Source organism: Schistocerca cancellata, chromosome 5 (genome assembly GCF_023864275.1).
Source record: "Schistocerca cancellata isolate TAMUIC-IGC-003103 chromosome 5, iqSchCanc2.1, whole genome shotgun sequence".
NCBI classification, from domain to species: domain Eukaryota; kingdom Metazoa; phylum Arthropoda; class Insecta; order Orthoptera; family Acrididae; genus Schistocerca; species Schistocerca cancellata.
Genome location: NC_064630.1, coordinates 192,449,636 through 192,469,049, shown reverse-complemented (window position 1 = coordinate 192,469,049; position 19,414 = coordinate 192,449,636).

Here is a 19,414-nt window from a genome sequence, read left to right as displayed (position 1 = left end):
CTCATGGCTTCCACCCAGAGAAACTTCAGGTGCAACACATTCAGTCTAATGGGGCAGTGCCAACTGGACTGACATGTCATAACCATGTTGTCTGCTATTCCACATCACTGACAACTGAATATAGCATGTTGCACTGGACATGCTTCATGTCTGCACTATATTATTATGATCTGCAAAACTTCCTCCTTTTTTGCAATTTTTCTGTACACAGGAGAGCAAGAAATGATCCAGTGTTCAATACTCATTTTGTTGGTCTTGTGGAGTTTATATTTACAACAGCAGCACTGAACAGACCAACAGTAATGTGATCATAAAGAATGAGAATGACTGCATTTAAAATCTCAGATGCTGTAATTGAAATTGATTTAAGTAATTTGTGGAGTAGAATGAAGATACAGAACTAAACAGAACTATGCAATGTTGTTTGCTATGAACCAACACCCAGAATTTAGGCACTAGCATACTAAAAGAATATTCCATGTGTATCCTACTTCTACTTAATCCTTAATAAAATATGTGTCTTTCATCAGTTAATTGTCAATGAGGATCTAGACTCAATATGTATTTTGTAGGACAAAAACTTTGTACACAGAAAAATAACAGGGAAATTTTTCAGTCTTCTTGGGGCCACTGTGTAGGATGTGGATGTGGGTGCATTAGCTCCCCTCTAACAGCACTTTACTGAAAGAACTTTACAAGTCTGGAGGATATGACACACCAGCTGTCCAAATATGTGAGATATTTAACTTAAAAACACAACATGTTTTGCAAACATACGATTTCATTATGATTACAGCCAGGGATAACAATTTTAAAAACTTGATAATAGGGTCATGTCTTTCTAAAATATGTTTTCTTTTTAATTTAAATAAAGTACACATCTGAATAACTAGTGCATCATATTTTCCAAACTGACATCGTATATGTACTGCAGCTTCAAAGTAGATTTCCTTTAACCCCCCCCCCTTTCACAGTTGTATATCCCTAACAACAATACATCAATAAAAGAATGTAGACAACAACAGATTTTAGACATCTGTTGATTAATGTTAATTACAATGACAAAAGCTAAGAAAGCTTTATAATCTAAAGAAGACATGCTGCCATGCTGCTATGTTGCTAACCATCCTTATTTCTACTAATGTTGAGTCACATGCATGACATGCCAGTGCCACATACATGACATGTCATGTGTCACATCGCTTTCTTGTCATGCCATGTTCATCATTCATGTTGCATGGCTAACTGCCACTTGCTTCAGACTTGGTTGTGTTGTATGGTATTTATTGGTCCTGTTGTCTACAAAAGTATCTTTTGCATAAGATACTGGACAAGTCAAGTAATAAGTACACTTCTGAAAGTGATTTTTAGGCATACTTATTTAAGATTTCAATAATGTCCTTTAGACATCAAAAATTTATATAATACACTTCATAAATTTAAATGTTTTTCAATGGAGTAAAAGCAGTGATGTTGTATATATGACTTCAGAGAATTTCAAAGATTTTGACCTCAGTAATTGCTTTTACATTTTCAGGAAGTTTGTTATAAAGTTTAACTCCAATGTGGAAAGTGCCTTTTTAGCAGGCAGAGGGATGTTTTGATTTGTGATACATGTAAATATTTGTTTTTTCTGGTAAAGTGATCATGTATATAACAGTCTTTTTGGCAGTCTATTTATTTTAAAGGATGTAAAAGTTCCCATATCATACACTCATATACTTATAGTAATGGAGGAATACCAGGATCTTAAACTAAGGTTTGCAACCAAACAAGATTGTAATGGCCCTTTTTTTGTAGTCTGAAACTGCTATTAGCTGTTTTAAAAGTTTCCCCAGGAAGTGACTCCATATTTAAACTAAGAATGGAAGTAGACATATATGCATTCACTAATGTTGTCTCACTACAGCATGTTTTTAGTGAGCAAAGAAGTCTTGCTCAGTTCTGCATTAAGGTATTCAATATGATTATTCCATTTTACATTCCCTGCAGCCAAAGTCCCAAGAAATTGTTTTCAGTACTGTTACCAACTATTTCATCATTGATGGATACCAATTCACAGCAAGTTTAAATCATATCTGTCAGACAGATACCAGAAAGTAGAAATAGTTCACGAAGGAACCTCGTACTTTTCAGAATATAAGAAAGTTAGTAATGGAGTGCCACAAGGTTCTGTGCTGGAACCCCTCTTGTTCTTGATTTTCATAAATGACCTACCAAACTGTTTAATACTAGGTAATACTGTATTGTATGCAGACGATACAAGTCTTTTTATTAAAGCACAAAATGAGACAGACTTGCAACACAAAGTAGAAATAACAAAAGAAGAAGCAGGAAAATGGTTTAGAGATAACTATTTATTTGTAAATGAGAAAAAAAAACAGTATGGGTGAATTTCAGCCATGTACCAAATAAAGTAAAGCCCAATATAGTTTTGAAACTTGGTGAACAGAAGATTTTACAAACTTCTAACACAAAATTTTTAGGTATCTGGTTAGATGAGCATCTAAAGTGGGATAAACATATTGGAATGCTCAATAAGAAGCTAAGTATATGCTACAATATACTCAGAATGTTGAAATACTGCTGCAGTGAAAAACAGTAACATTTGATTCTTATGCTCTTATGCATAGTCTGTTGTGGTATGGTGTCTTGTTTAGGGTTAATTCAAGTCTGGCAAACCAGTCATTCATTATTCAAAAATGAGCATTAAGAATAATGAAAGGGGCTGCACCAAGAGAGCCCTGCAGGGACATTTTCAAAGAATTTCAAATAATGTCGCTTCTATCTTTATATATCTATGAAAGTATCTGCTTTTACAAATCTCACCCCCAATTTTCTTCTTTAAATAGTGAGTGCCATGACTACCCAACAAGACACAGGAATGACTTCCACAGAGAAACACACAAAACAGCCCAATATCACAAAAGTGCAATATATCATCCCAAAATCCTTTTTAGTGCTCTTCCCTTAAGCATAAAAAAGATATAAAAGTTTTACATTTTTAAAAATGAGCTTTAAAATGTTATTAAGGGAATGTTTTACAGTGATACAAAGTACATGGATTTTCAGAACATAGTGACACAGTGGTCAATGATAATGATAATTCATATTTGAACAAACGTATGAAAATAGTCTGCCCATACACACTATAATTAATAAATTATTGTTTGTTCTGTTATTCTCTACTGGAGTTGTCAATGATAATGATAAGTCATATCTGAAAAACAAATGTATGAAATAGTATGTGTTATAAATAATTAATTATTGTTTGTTTTGTTATTATCTACTATATGCTGAATGAGATATATATTTATATATGTTTTACCACTGTAGGCTTATGTTATTAATTTACTGTATAATTACAAACTCATATAATGTAACATGACAGCTTCTATATCATTGTATATGATAAAATGGATGCTCAATAAATGAATGAATGAAAGAATGAATGAATGGGATAAACACATTCTTGTTTGGAGTATTGTGGAATTTTAAAATTGTTTTGTGACAGAGTTTCCTTATTGTTGTAATTGTTCATTGCTGTCTCCTTTTAGTAGGATTGTGGTTGTCATCCACAAATATGATTGTTTTATGTGCATCCACACTTAAGGTGATATCATTTATATGCAACAGGAACATAAGAGGTCCCATTACTGATAATTGAGGTACTCCATTTTTTTTTTTTTTGTCTGATAAATGTTCAGATACAGTTTTTAACAGTTTTTAGGTGGATATTTTGTTTGCTTGATACACATAGTCTACTTATGACTGCTCAGGAAGGAAGTGATCCAGTTGTTGAGCAGACCTAGTGTATCACATTTTTCAAGCTTTTGATAGGAGAATCTTATGGTCCACCAGGTTCAATAAGGAATTTTACTTATGAATAGCTGTTGTCATTGACTTATTATTTCTAAATCCATGTTGTTCATTACATAGGCTATTAATTCAATTTGCATTCATCAACAATTTAGGAAAAGATAGATTGCTGCTCACCATAAATAAGACATGTCAAGTTGCAGTTAGGTACAATTTAAAGAAATTTACATATGAAGGGTCCACAGTAAAAAGGGGGTAAGTCAGTTCTTCTTAATTTTTCAGGAAAGAAAATTTTAACACCAAACCTTCTGTACCAAATGCAATTTTTAGCCAATCTTCTTGAAATTTATGTTTATTCTAGCCTTACTTATAGTTGAAAGGTACCTCTACAAGGTTTTTGTGCAAACATACTGTAACAACCTAAAGAAAATATTATATCAAATAACTTCAGTTTTTGTAGGGAAAAAGCAGGTAAGTCATTATAAAAGGTGGACTGTCAGTAAATCTTGCTAATTCATTAACTTAGTTAAACCTAGTACAATTAGAACTAACTACCAGTATTATTTAAGATGCCATTAAAAATGTAAGAAATGGATGTGCAAAAATTTATTAGTTAAGAAAAAACTATAAAAGTCATAATATAGATAATTATAGACTAGAATTAATTTCTTATAAACACAACAAAACTTTGTAGGCCCAAACAATTTCTTTGTAATTATGTTCATTCATTATTTATTCATTTCCACTGTTGGTCTGCTTCTTATCACTTGCACTTATTGGTTTTTGTAAGCCCAAACAATTTCTTTGTAATTATGTTCATACAATGTTTATTCATTTCCACTCTGGGTCTGCTTCTTGTCACTTGCACTTATTGGTTTTGAAAAAACAGTGTCATCTTGATGACACCGTTTCTTGTTATGTTTTAGTACTTTTTCCAATTCTGGTAGCTGCAAAGAAAACTGCCTAGCCTCTTCTCCACAAAACATCCTTAACTGTTGTAGGTCTGCTTACTTGTAATAAGTACTAGGTTGCAACAGAAACACCTTCTTGCAGGTCTTTTAAAAAGTAAATGTAGGTGTAGTTGTTTACAAAATTTAAAATACAAACATTTTAAGTAAATAATACAATAAAAATTATGATAAAAATAAAGATGAAACAAAAAAACACTCACCCTTATATGCATAATCAGGTAGAAATAACTCTCCTTCAGGCTGAGCTTGTTCTGTTGGAACCATAAGTGGCTTGTTGATAACATGAAGATCCCAATGGCCATAGAATGTACTTCTGTGTTCCAAGAACTGGGGATGCTCTTTTGCAGCTACTAATTCTCTTATTGGTCTAGAAGGAAATGGGGATTTCTTTTGCAGCTACTAATTCTCTTATTGGTCTAGAAGAAAATGGGGATTTCTTGAAATGTAACTGATCGAGCTATGTACCAATCTCTTACAAACTCCCTGTCTACTTCAACAACATGGAAAGGTGAGGATTTTGCTCTTGCACTCTCTATTACCTCTGTCCACTCTTTGGGCATTTCAACCCACTTTATGGTTGATACTGGCCATGTTATGATCACGTTTGAGATATGAGTGGCCATGGATTGGAAAAGTCATTATCACATAGTCAAGTCTCTTGACATGCTGAACTATGTAATGCAGCAGGCAGAAAATAGTCCAGTTCTTGCTCTGCCCCCTGCAAGCGTCTGAAAACACATCTAATTTTCTAACAGAGGGATCAAGATCTGCTGTCGTAAAATAAAACAAAAATGAAGAGACCTCATTTGACCCTCTGTAGGCTACTGTTTCATGATACATGAAGAAATATGATTCATCGGTTCACAATAAATGAATATTAAACATGCACAACGTTAACTGTCTCTTGTAGTACACATTGTTAGTTGTGATGTTAGGGATGGGTAAGTTCTTCTGGAAATCCATAGTAATGCTTTCACATTCTTTTGGTGTCCTGCTGTTTGCTTTAGAACTCCTTTTACAAATATAAAATATATCAGATTTTAATAATGAAGTTTTTTTGCTGTCGACAGTTGATTGATTTCTTTTCCTGCACTTGGCCTTTCTGTGCTATTTGTTGAATACAATTTCAAAGATGTTCAACAGCTTGAATTTCAGCAGCATGCCTATCACAATAACAACAAGTGTCCATTCTATGGTTCCCAAAACTGATGTTAAATTCTGTATTGAAAGCAAGTCTATATTTTTCAAACAACACAGATTGAGCAGGGTATGATTTCTTAAATAACTCATACATCTTACTGATGTTTAGATCTGGTGGGAGATACACTTTCTTAGAGGTTGTAATGGCTTCATTCACCTTTAAATGAACTAATGTGTTGATGAACTGTGTCAAGTGCCTCCGATGTCTCACAATGACCCCAATTAGAGTGTTGGCCTTAACCATCCTTAGGGCTTCACACCTTCCTTAAATAACATTGTATTACTTCTAATTTTTTTTAGATATTCCATGAAAAGATGTAAAGGCTTTAGAATAAACATTTACTTCAGTGACAGAATTCTCCCTCTTCACTCTTATACAATATGAATAACTGTTGTCAAGAAATTTAGCTTCATTTTCTGGTTGCCTAGGTCTCCCTTGTGATACACTATTTACATTAATTAGGCCTGCCAAGTAAGTATTCTGCTCATTCACAGTTATTTTGTTATAATTAGATATAATCTACCCATGTTCTGTGTCAATATACTCTGAAAACTTTTCAATATGGAATGTTTACAATTTGCCCTAATTCATGGGTGGATGATAAACATTTTTTTCTCATGTCATAAAGTAGACCCGTTCTCTTCCACAGTTCAGTTCAAACATAAAACAAACTAAACAATTCACACAACACACAGCACTAAACTAAACCTCTCCAACAGCACATACTCAACACCTGATAATCATAGACAATGGAATGTAAACAACTGCTGCAGTCAGTGCTGTCAACTGATTAACCCCCATTTTCCTAGTTTCACATAACTTACCTCCTTTTCCCATGGACACTATATTTTTGAACCACTGTATCCTTGAGACTATTATACAACTATCATGTTGGATGCAAGCAGCAACCTGAAAAAGGTGGGGAAGGGGAACAGATAGTAGTGTATGGGTGCTGTCTGGCACACTTTGCTGGGACTAGAATGTCAACAGGTGAAGCATGCACTGGAAAATGGAATGAAACAAAGAGCATGGGATATAAGGATGGGAAGGAGATGCTGGACAGATGGTGTGGAAACTGTTGGATGGAGGGTGTAGGGACAATACATTACTGTAGTTCGGGGTGAAGATAGTTACGGGAGTGGAGAATGTGTTGTAAAGATAACTCTCATTGGCACAGTTCTGAAAAGCTAGTGACAAATGGGAGGATCCAAATGGATCAGGTAGTGAAGCAGCCATTGAAGTCAAGCATGTTTCGTTCAGCTGCAAGTTGTTCCACAGTCACTTTGCTCTTGGCCACAGTTTGGTGCTTGCCATGCATCTTGGTGGACAGCTGGTTCATAATTTACCCACATAAAAGGCTGTGCAATGATTGCAGTAGAGTTGGTAAATGACCTGCTGTCACAGGTTTCCTAACCTCTGCTGGGATAGGATAAACCTGTGACAACACTGGAATAGGAAGGACTGGGTGGGTGGACTGGGTGGGTGGACTGGGCAGGTCTTGCACCTGTGTCTTCCAGACCCATATGATCCTTGTGGCAAGGGGCTGGACTGGGAGTGGTATAGGGATGGACTAGGACGTTGTGGAGATTGGGTGGACTATGGAACACTACTTTAGGATTGGTGGGCAGGGTATCAGGCAAGATGTTGCTCATTTCAGGTCATGGTTAAATGTAATCACAGCCCTGGCAAAGGATATATTCAGTTGTTCTTGCCCTATGTGGTACTGGCTGACTAAGGGGAATCTACTTTGTGACCCCACTCTAGGTTGCCATGCAACCATGGGCACCTGTATGGCACCCTCCCATGACAACCTGTTTATTGGCCATCTAGAGGAGACATTCCTAGCATCCCAAAATGCCAAACCCCTACTCTGCTTCAAATTTATTGATGATATCATCATGATCTACACTCAGGGCCAAGACACCCTATCTATGTTCCCTCACAACCTCTACACCTTCTCTCCTATCAAATTCACTTGGTACTCCTTAATCCAGCATGACACATTCCCAGATGTTGACCTCCTCCTTTCTGTTGGCTCCATTCACACCTCTGTTCACATTAAAATCACCAAACGCCAAAAGTACCTGAGTTTTGACACCAAAAACTCCCTCCCATACAACTTGGCCACTCAAGGGTGGTGTATTTGCAGTGAAATGAACTCCTTTGCACAGTATGCTGAGGGTATCACCAAGGAATTCACATACTGGCACTATGCCACAGACCTAGTCCACAAACAGACTTCTTGTCCCATTTCCCTCATACTCCCAATCCTCCCACACACCCCAAGAACCAGCCACAAATGAGTGCCACCATTATCACCCAGTACCAACCTGGACTGGAACAACTGAACCACATCCCTTTCCAAGGCTCTGATCACCCTTGGCCTTGCACTGAAATGAGGGATGTCCTACATGGCATCCTACGCACACCATTCCTAACGTGGTGTTCCATTGCCCACCCTACCTCCACAACATCCTAGTCCAACCCTATGCCACTCTAGCCCCAACCCCTTGCCACAAGGATTATATCTCTCTGGAAGACACAGGTTCAAGGCCTGCCCTATCCACCCAAACAGCAATTCCTATTCTGGTCCAGTCACAAACTTATCATACCCCAATCAGAGGTTAGAGAACCTGCAAAAGCAAGTCATTTACCAACTCTGCTGCAATCATTGCACAGATTTTGTATTGGTATCACTGGCACCAAGATGAATGGCTACTGCCAAACTGCAGCCAGGAGCAAAGTAGACCAAATTGTGGCACAATGTGCAGCTTGATTTCAACTGCTCCTTCACGACCCATGTCATTTGGATCCTCCCCTCCACTACCAGATTTTCTGACATGTGCATATGGGAGTGAACCTTACAACACATTCTCTGCACCCTTAAATATACCGGCTCAATGTATGTTAATGTGCTGTCCCCACAAACTCCACCCAACAGTTTCCATCCCCTGTTCAGCATCTCCTCCCCATTGTCATTTCCCATGCTCTTTGTTTACTGTGCTCTGTCAGAGCATCCACACATCTTTCCCCACTCCTCTCCTTTCTGCTCCTTTTTCTCCCATCTCCCTGCCCCACAACCGCCTGATGCTGTGTGCTGTGCCCATTGGCATTCTAATCTCTGCACAGTCTGCCAGACAGTGTTCATCTCCCCCCCCCCCCTTCCAGCCAGACACTACCATTCCTTCCCCTTCTCGCTCCCCTCCCCCTTCCATGCTTCCTCCAGGTTGCTGCTTGTGTCTTATATGATAGTTCTATTTCAACTAAGCATCCAGAGACTGCAGTTATGTGCTTTCTTGTGTGCATGAATGGTGTGTATTTCTCTTTTACTGAACAAGGCTGTGACTGAAAGCTTTATGTAAGGGTCTGTAAATTGTGCCTGTTTGAAACTTAATGTGGCTTGTTTACAGTAAGTAGCAAACTAAATTTTCCTTCATTGTTGATATTCCCAGCTGGAGTCTCTATTGTTCAGTTTCATAAGTTTTTCATACATAACTTTTTGTAATACTTTATAAATGCAAGAGGAAATTGTGATGGGTGTGTAGTTATTTACATTATATTTCTTGCCTTTTTTAGATATTGGAATGACTTTAGATGTTTTCAGTACATCGAGGAAAGTGCCGGCCTGAAGGAGCAGTTGTATAAGTGTGTAAGCACTGCAATTAGGTTAGATGCACACTTCTTTAAGATCATTGCAGGGACACCAGCAATCGCTGTAGCATCAGAATCTTTTAGTCCTTTTATTGCATTAGCCAGTTCATATTATGAGGCAGAACTAATGCACATTGACCCTCTACAAGCACTTATTTCATATTCTTTGACTTGAATTCTCTTATGTAAGTTTGTCTCATATTAGCTGTAACACCAACGAAAAAATTGTTAAATGTGTTGGTTACTTTTAAGGAGCTTGTTACTTTTTGCTCTTCTTGTTCTTGTTTTGAATGAGCCTACTTTGGACCATGCTTCTTCAACTGTTGGGCTTCAATCTTTGCCCAGTACTGTCACATCCTCTGCCGATGTAACTTGTTCCTTTCTTCTGTCCAGGTGGCACCTTTCCTTTGGGGCTTTTCCTGAAATTCTTGGACTTCCTTCAGGGTATATCTCACAGACTGTCTGTTCTGGAGATCAGTTATTCCCAGTTCTTTAATGACCTTTCCAGTTTCTGTCAGCCAAGTGGTGCAAACCTTGTTTTGCCAGAAGTTGAACAGATGGTTGGTCAATCTGTTTGGAGGCAACCTTGCAACACAGCTATAGAAAGCTATCCTTCTTTTTCTTGCACAGTCAGAGAGCCTCTCAATATGTCCGTAGAGCTCCGAGTTATGTCACCTTCTGAATTCCCCACCTTCTTCTACTGGGCCTAGGATCTTCCTGAGGATTCTCATCTCTCTGACTTCCAATTCTCCATCAGACCTCTATGGTTCATGGAGAGGCATTCCATGGAAAACATGGCTTCTGTTCATATAAATGATATGTAGTGCTAAAGCTTAAGGCTGCATGATGCATTTTTGTTGTAGGTGTTCATAGGCAGTCGATCGGCTAATTACAACTTGTCAACTGTCAAGGATAATGTCATTTTATCTGATAAGTTGGGTTAAATCCATCTGCTAAGACATTTAAACTTCTCAGTCCTTTTGAAGTATCCCTGGTCTAGTAACATCTCACTGTAGCTTCTTTGATGTTCGTGATGAACTCTGTTTTCTCCAGTGACACTTGAAGACCCATTTTGGCTGCCTGTTGTGTGAGGCAGTTTACCTGCATTGATGCCATTTCAAGAGAATCAACAATCAGTGCAATGTCATCTGCAAAAGCCAGGCAATCTACAATCAGTCCTTCATTCTTATGGCTCAGGTGGACACCACTCTGAACACCCAAATTGGCCATTCTCTCACAACCTATCCAAGGACACAGTTGAAGAGGAGTGGGGAGAATCCATGCCCTTGTCTCATTCCAGTTTTTATCTGAAGCTTTCTGAGATCCCATCTTTAAATTTGACCCTAGAATGGGTGTTGGTCAAGGTTTCTAGAATGAGTCTGCAGGTTTTGTTGTCTAGTCCTAGTTCCTGGGGTATTGTGTGAAGTGTTTCTCTATCAATGAAGTTATAGGTGTTCCTGAAATCAACAAAGGTGACAACCACCTAGCAGTGCCTCATATTGGAGTATGCCAGTACAGTTTTAAAGTCTGTTAACCCTAGAATGGTCAAGCGAAAAATAATGTCAAGAACGGTTGGGCTGGGTCTGTGGGACCCAATAAATAAATCACTTGTAACAAATGACAAACAGTATGTTTAGATCATATGTCGAATTTTTATTTTGATTAGGTACTACTAAATGCTATAGTGACATTAGTTCAGCTTTCTGCATCATACAACAGTTACTGTAAAAAAACTGAAACATATACATCTTTGTTGTACTAAATAACAGTAAACTGAAAATACAAGTAAATTTGACTGAAATAAGAATATAAATGAGAGTAAGTTGTAGAAATAAGAAGTATAAATGATGAACTTTCGTTGTATAAATGGAAATCATGAATTTGAAGAATAGTTCATGAAATATCATCCTCTAAAGTTATCAATTTTCAAAACAGTCCCCGCACACCATTTCTGCATGCGCCAAGTATAATCACAATTTGCAAACTTTGCAAAAGTATTTAGTTTAGCTGTCCTTGCATTTGTAGCATCTTATCCTTTTCCCTGGTTGTGGATCTTTGACTATTCTTTGTTCTTTGGTACTGGAGAGGTTAGAGGCAAGCCTGCAAATATCATGAGGGAGGTTTGGTTGGGTTGCGCTCATTGTCAAATATGGTGTTATGAGAGACTTTCTTAGTGTTCTGAGGTATTCTCATCTAACTGACTTATTTTTGTTGGCTTTGAACACAATGTAGCCATTGAGAGCTGCAATGTTCAACAACTGAAAAAAGAGACACAGAGGCCACCGTCTAGTCCCTCTAGCAACAGTATATTCACCACACATAATATCAACAGCGTCTACGCTGCCCTTGGTTTTGTTGTAGTTAGTTATTGTACTTGGTTTTGTTCTTTCCACTGCTGTCACTGTCAATTTCATCATCATGGTGCATTGACAACAAAAGGAGTACTGATTTGTTCTGTTTTGGTACATATGAAAGTCATGTGATATCTTCCTGAAATCCAAACATACTTGAGTACTCTTCTTTAGACATTTTGGGTAAAAAGTCAAATGGAATTTCAGGCTTATTTTTTTAAGGTACCAACAACAGTAACATTCTTTTCTTGTAACAGTTTTTTGATGATTGGGTAAGAAATAAACCAATTGTCTATCACCAGATTTCTTCCAGACCCATTTACTGGGTCTACAAGACAGAAAACAATGTAATCTGCCTTATTTCTGACTTTGTATGGTCCTTGAGGTTGTACACTTGCATAAACTTCCAAAGTTTTACATAGTACATTTTAGAACAAGTCAGGATGAAGACCTTGATGAAATTCTTGGCAGGTTTATTTGGGATATACAGGGTTATTACAAATGATTGAAGCGATTTCATAGCTCTACAATAACTTTATTATTTGAGATATTTTCACAATGCTTTGCACACACATACAAAAACTCAAAAAGTTTTTATAGGTATTCACAAATGTTCGATATGTGCCCCTTTAGTGATTCGGCAGACATAAAGCCGATAATCAAGTTCCTCCCACACTCGGCGCAGCATTTCCCCATCAATGAGTTCGAAAGCATTGTTGATGCGAGCGCGCAGTTCTGGCACGTTTCTTGGTAGAGGAGGTTTAAACACTGAATCTTTCACATCACTATGCGTGAAACTTGCCCGCACGCGTTCAACTGTTTCTTCACTCACTGCAGGCCGACCCGTTGATTTCCCCTTACAGAGGCATCCAGAAGCTTTAAACTGCGCATACCATTGCCGAATGGAGTTAGCAGTTGGTGGATCTTTGTTGAACTTCGTCCTGAAGTGTCATTGCACTGTTATGACTGACTGATGTGAGTGCATTTCAAGCACGACATACGCTTTCTCGGCTCCTGTCGCCATTTTGTCTCACTGCGCTCTTGAGCGCTCTGGCGGCAGAAACCTGAAGTGCGGCTTCAGCGGAAAAAAACTTTATGAGTTTTTCTACGTATCTGTAGTGTGTCATGACCATATGTCAATGAATGGAGCTACAGTGAATTTATGAAATCGCTTCAATCATTTGTAATAGCCCTGTACATCCTGAACCTGCAACTGCCTCTGTATGGAACGAGCATTTTGTCCAAAGTAACATTTTCTGAAGGAGCAAAATACACTTTTCAATTGGAGACAAACATATCAAGAATGGTTCTTATGGCAGCATGATTATCTTGTGCTTTTCTTTCTTCCCTTGTTATGGATATTGTCAAACCTGATACAACGAGTCAAAAATCTGAACTTCTTCAGTGACATACTTGCATGAAAAATTTCTATTCCTGTCCCATCTGTATTGCAAAAGTCTTCAATATTCGTTTTACCACCATTCAATGTTCCAGCTAAGTAAAGTAGGCCAAAATATGCCTTCAGTTCATCAAAACTGATAGGTCTAGCCATGTTCGGATCACTTGCATAACTGTTTCAAACTGAATCAATATAGATATTGGTTGATTCAAGAACTGTATCAATCAATGTCTACTTCAGAAGAAGGTCTTAACTCTTGTGCAGAAAGGTGTGCAGTATACTGTTGCATCTCGTTTCAATAACCAACCACAAGAATTCAAAGATCTTAGCAGTAATCCACACGGTTTCAAATTGAATCTGAAGAGTTTCCTCATGGGTCACTCCTTTTATTCTGTTGAGGAGTTCCTTAAAAAATTAAGCTGATTCTTATGTTATATTCTTGATAGTATTCTATTTGTCCTGGTTTAAGCCAATGTTCAGATAAACACAGGAAAGGGTACTTATTTTGTGGCAATGACTCCAGAACAATGTGCAAGTAGATTTATGAGTACCTAGAACTAAATAATATTTAAGTACATTACAGTTTGGTTACAGAAAAGGAAAGTCAACAATACATGCCATATAACTCTTAGTGAGAGACAATTTAGTAGCATTCGAGGACCATGCTCACATACAAATAGCCTTATGTGGTCCGAGCAAGGCCTTTGAGTGAGCTGACCGCTCTGTTTTGCTATCTAAACTTGAGTAATATGGGATATGTGATAAAAGTTTAAAACCATCCAATCATATCTCAGTAAAAGGAAACAAGGGGTGGTGAGTTCAGGAAGTCATCTGCAAACACATTTAAGTGTCAATGCGGAGTGCCACAGGGATCTAAATTAGGACCATTTCTATTCCTTACTGGGAACATATACATAAAGACATATACGTATGCAGATGATACAATTTTCCGTCTGTGAACCATGTGTTTAACAACCTTGTTTGTAGTATGAATTTGGCAAAAGATAATGCAATATCACAGTTTAATGAGAATGATCTACTATTAAATGAAAAAAAAAAAAACAAACAAAAAAAACAAAAAAAACAAAAAAAAGAAGAAGATGTGGTAGTCTACCAAAGACTATAAAAATAGATAAACAGAATGCAAAACTTTTAGGTATCATACTTGACAATAAACTAACACTGAAATATCATGTTGAACACATTGTCATTGGACTGTCAAGAGTTATATATCTGGGGAAGAGACTGAAGTGTTGTGTGACATCTAAGTGTGTAAAGACAGCATTTTTTTTTCAATCTTTTGTAAGGTAAGCGTTAATACTCTGGGGAAACAGCAAAAAAATAAGTAAAATTCTGGGGACACGATCAGAGTATTGGAAAAGGTAGATAATAGGATGCATTGTAAATGATTGTTCAATAAATATAGATTATTAACCATTATTGATCTATACATTTTTATAGTCTTTACTATGTACATGTTAAACTTCCAAATTTAGGTGTAACAAATCAAAGGCATTACTACAATACAAGAATCTGTATTTCTCAATACATGACACAAAATAGATTAGCGTAAACTAACAATAGTCATAAGTAGATGGCAATTAAAATCTATAACAAATTGTCTAAACATGCCTCAAGCAAACCAAACATAGTATTTTATGGAAACCTACACAACTTCTTGTTAAGTAATCTGTTGTATTCATTAGAAGAATTTTTAGGAATGCCTAATATCAACATCAATACATAAAAATGTTTTTTATAAAATTAATAGGTTAAGTGAACTGACAAAGTCTATTGCATGTAATAATGCTGAATGACTAATAAAGAACCTGAATCTGAATCTAGAGTTAACAGCTCATAAAATGTACTATGCTCAAGTCATATTTCCTGTAATGTGTCTCAATAACTCAGTGACATTACATTCTAATTATTTATTATTGTGAAACTGTGACTGATGCAACTGATGGAGTTAGCTCTCAAAAGTGTCCTATTGGGATAGTGATAATAAGCTGCCACCATAAATAGTATTACCTAACGAAAACACATGCTTACAGTGTACAGTTTTTTAATTTTGGTCTCTACTCAACCTGAAAGAAATTTTGTTATTGTTGCAGGACTGTGCTGCCAATTTATGTAGTGTTTATCTCCTTGACTATAATATTAGTTGACATACTGAACAGTTACTAATCATCTTGCCAAACTTAGCGCTACTGCATTATGACTGGACTATGAATAAGTGGAGTAAACAACCGTTCATTTACCTGCATTTAACAGAAACTTTTGAGACAGGAACTGGCTGTGATATTAAAAGGGACTGAAATTCAACACTCCATACTGTGTGGGCTACATAGTGAAGCTGTCCTATCACCAACTGTTTTCAGCCAGCTTCATTGATCAAGAGACGACACACCAGTAACCGTGGGCAGAGAGGCAGGCAATGTGAATTAGTTACAAGTGACGAATGTCTTCTTTCAAATAATTTGTTTAGTTGACTTATGATACTTCCTTTTGGTCACAGTAATGCCCACTTTACTCTTCGCCCTCAAAACTGCACCCACTGCTGCTCAATTCTCTCTTGGTTTTGTTACTGGCAATGTAATTTATATGGTAACTGTGACACACAGTGGTATGGAGAGGATTACTGATGAAGAGTTGGCTGATATACACATCATGTAAGGGTTCACTAAATGATGCAATGTAAGTGCTGCACTAAGACAATGTCAGCTGTTCCTGCAGAGATAAAATCTACATCACTACTGGGGGTGTAGCTTTACTACGTGTTTTTGTAGAACATTGTAATCATTGTCTATTATTGCTTTTCCATTGTTATGAAAGTATTTTCACATTAACAAAGACAATAGTGATAAGAAATTGAATAAGTCATAATTAAATTGTAACTCTGTAATGAACCACTGGAGACCATGGGTACATGATACCAAAATTGACAGAAAATATTTCTGAACTGCTCCAAAATTTTGTCAGTGGAACTATGATTCACACAATATGTATAGGGTGACACCTATTATGATATATAGTGACAGTTCAAAATTTTGTTGGTGGTGGTGTGCTTTGGAAGCCCCTATTATTGTGTATGGTGATAGCTTATATACTGTGAAGACTTATGGAAAGTATAGCATTAATTAATAAGGTAGTCTAGGGAAACATAATTGTGAATACTAAATTAGTATGAAGGAGAGGTGATTCTTGGAGGGTCTACCAAAAGTTATCATCATCTTAGAAACATTTTGTCTTCTGTGTAAGGAAGATTCGTTCCTTTCCTTGCTGGATGAAGTAATATTTTATTTGTACCCTTTTCCCTCTGTGCAGAAAAATAATATTTTTCTCCTACTACTAGAAAGTACCAGTTTTCTGGTTGGAATTTTACTTAGATAGGAGAGCCTACCACATATGTTAAGGATACAGGGTACTTTTTTGGCTCAATATTATGTAAAAATCAAGTCCTATTTCTTTCAGGCACTGTTTATAATGTATGTTTTAATGATTTTTTGTTGATATCAGGTAAACAAATATTATACGTATTTTGAATTTTTTGAATCTGGTAAGGGTTATTGAAAAAAATCCACTTATTACATATATTACAAGGATAAAAAATCAGAGCTTATATTATAATTTTTATAATTTTTTCCTAATAAAAATGTTATTTTTTTCTATAATTTAGTTGATTCTACAATAAAGCTTAGGTCTGCTGCATAAGTATGGACTACAGCAAGTTATAGAAAAAAATTAGAGCAATGCTTTATAAACTTTAGGAAATATTTATACCTGAATTCTGAAAAACAGAACTTGCAGGAAATTGCAAATGAAGATATGAGCCCAATTAAACTGTGCCTCAGAACATTCCTGAAATATAGTCCTCAATCTGCAACATTTCATCATCTTCAAGCTTCCTCTTGGTATTCCTTTTAGCACTTCTTGCTCCTTTGGTAACTTGGATAGCGAAATTTTCAGCTTCATGCACCCATTGTCTGTCACACACAAGCAATTGATCTTCCATTTTAGAGCCACATTTTATGCTTAAATTTCTCAGGACTTCCAACCTTTGTAGCACTCCATTGCTGAAACATATCACTGCATCTAATACACCGACATTTAATGTATTTAGTCTGACAAAAGCACTCTTGGGCAATCTTTGCAATATGCAATGTTTGAAATTTTCATTTGTATTCTGAGTGCCCCCATGAAGACATTTACTAAGCAAAATGGGGTGGCTCAGGCCTCTAAAATTGATTTTATTTCATTCATAACAGGCTCGGGAAGAGAATGCTTATGGTGGTATATTTTACCATTTTATTTTGCTTTTTGGTAACCACACCAAGAATTTGCTCCTTTAGGGTAAAGTCCATGAACAGGGTGGTCATCTGTGGACAACTTATGGAAGTAGGGGGGCTATACAGCTTTTCTCATTGCTGTAACATCATTCAGAGGTGCAGTTCATCTAATGGCCAGTCCATAATAGCTCTGAAGAAGTTCTGTTTCAGTTTCTGTCACTTTGCCTTGGCCAGACAGAGATCTTCTATCAGATAGCAACTTTCGTTTCATTTCTCTTCATAGCTTCCTCAATCTAGCACTCATCCTGTTTTGTAGAAGTCCACAATACTGCAGTTTTGTTACCAAGGTATCACCATAAACATTGAACTCATTAATTTTATTGAAAGGGTTAGAATCCCCATTGCCTAGGTACTTCATATATCTAACATTATAATTGGGCACCGACCTCTGAAATATTTTTAGGGCTCCATCACACCCCATACCTCCACTGTAACCATCATAATTCTTAGAACACAGATGTTCAATATGTCCTTCAGTGTTACCATGGCAGGTTTGGCAGTACTTAGATAAGCACTCAACATCAACAACTTTTCCATTCTCCAGAGAAGTAACACTTACAACACCATTCAGGGAATGATGTCCTCGATGTTGCCATGTCCCATCGTGTGCAGCAGGAGTGTCCCTGGGTCCACTTATATTTACAGCTTCTTCTACTGCATATTCCATAGATACTTTAGACACAATTGTCAAGGCACCTAAAAGCATTTATGTGCACATGCTGAACCTAGTGGGAAGAGGAGGAAGGTCCATCAAAACACAAAACATTTGAGCAGTCTTTCCTTTTCCTATTGCATGCATTGCATATACTAACTTCAAATTCACATCACATGAATTACACACAATGTTCAAAGTAATTTTTGAGGTAGATTTATTGCAGGATCTACAAAGAACAACTAATTTTGACGCTAAACCCTTCCTGCTACTTTGTTGTTCAGTTGTTTCCAGACAGCCTATACCATTACATTGTTTACATTTCGCCACTTCCTTTATAGGACTGGCAGAAACCGTATACAACTCAGGATGCAGTGTTACTAGCATAATAAAACCTGATGCTCCACTGAAAGATATTGTCAATAACTGCAAAAATCTGAGTATCAAGATAAAGAAAAATGATTGTGTTCTAATCCTATGGGGCGGAGTGGACGTGCACTGCAATGATGTATTATCAGCAAGACGACCGCTAAGAGAGACACTCGGTAAGCTCAAAAATGTAAGCAGCATTCCATACGATTTTTTTAAGAAATCTCATGTTAACGAAGAAATCAAAAAAACTGACAGACTGCTTCACAAAATAACAAAGTGCTACACAAATTCAACATTTGTCCAGCTAGATTTCGGAAAACAACATTTCATAAACAGTGGAGATCTCCTAAATAGAGCAGGACAACTGTATGTCTGTGCTCATATTAGGAAAACAATAAATAATCTCAATGATCAACACAAACTGCCTGGTATCCTCACCATAGCAGTAACTGAGCAAATGGAAATTTGCAAGGAAACATCTAAGATGAGAGAGATACCTAACATACTGGTACCAGTATCTGAAGGAGTGGTAGAATATGGGGTACCAGCAGAAATGTCAGGAACATCCAGCAGAGTTGAAGAGGAAACAATTTCTTCAGATGAGAAAGCCTACAAACCTAGTGTAAACTCATGTGCACATGAAACCTCC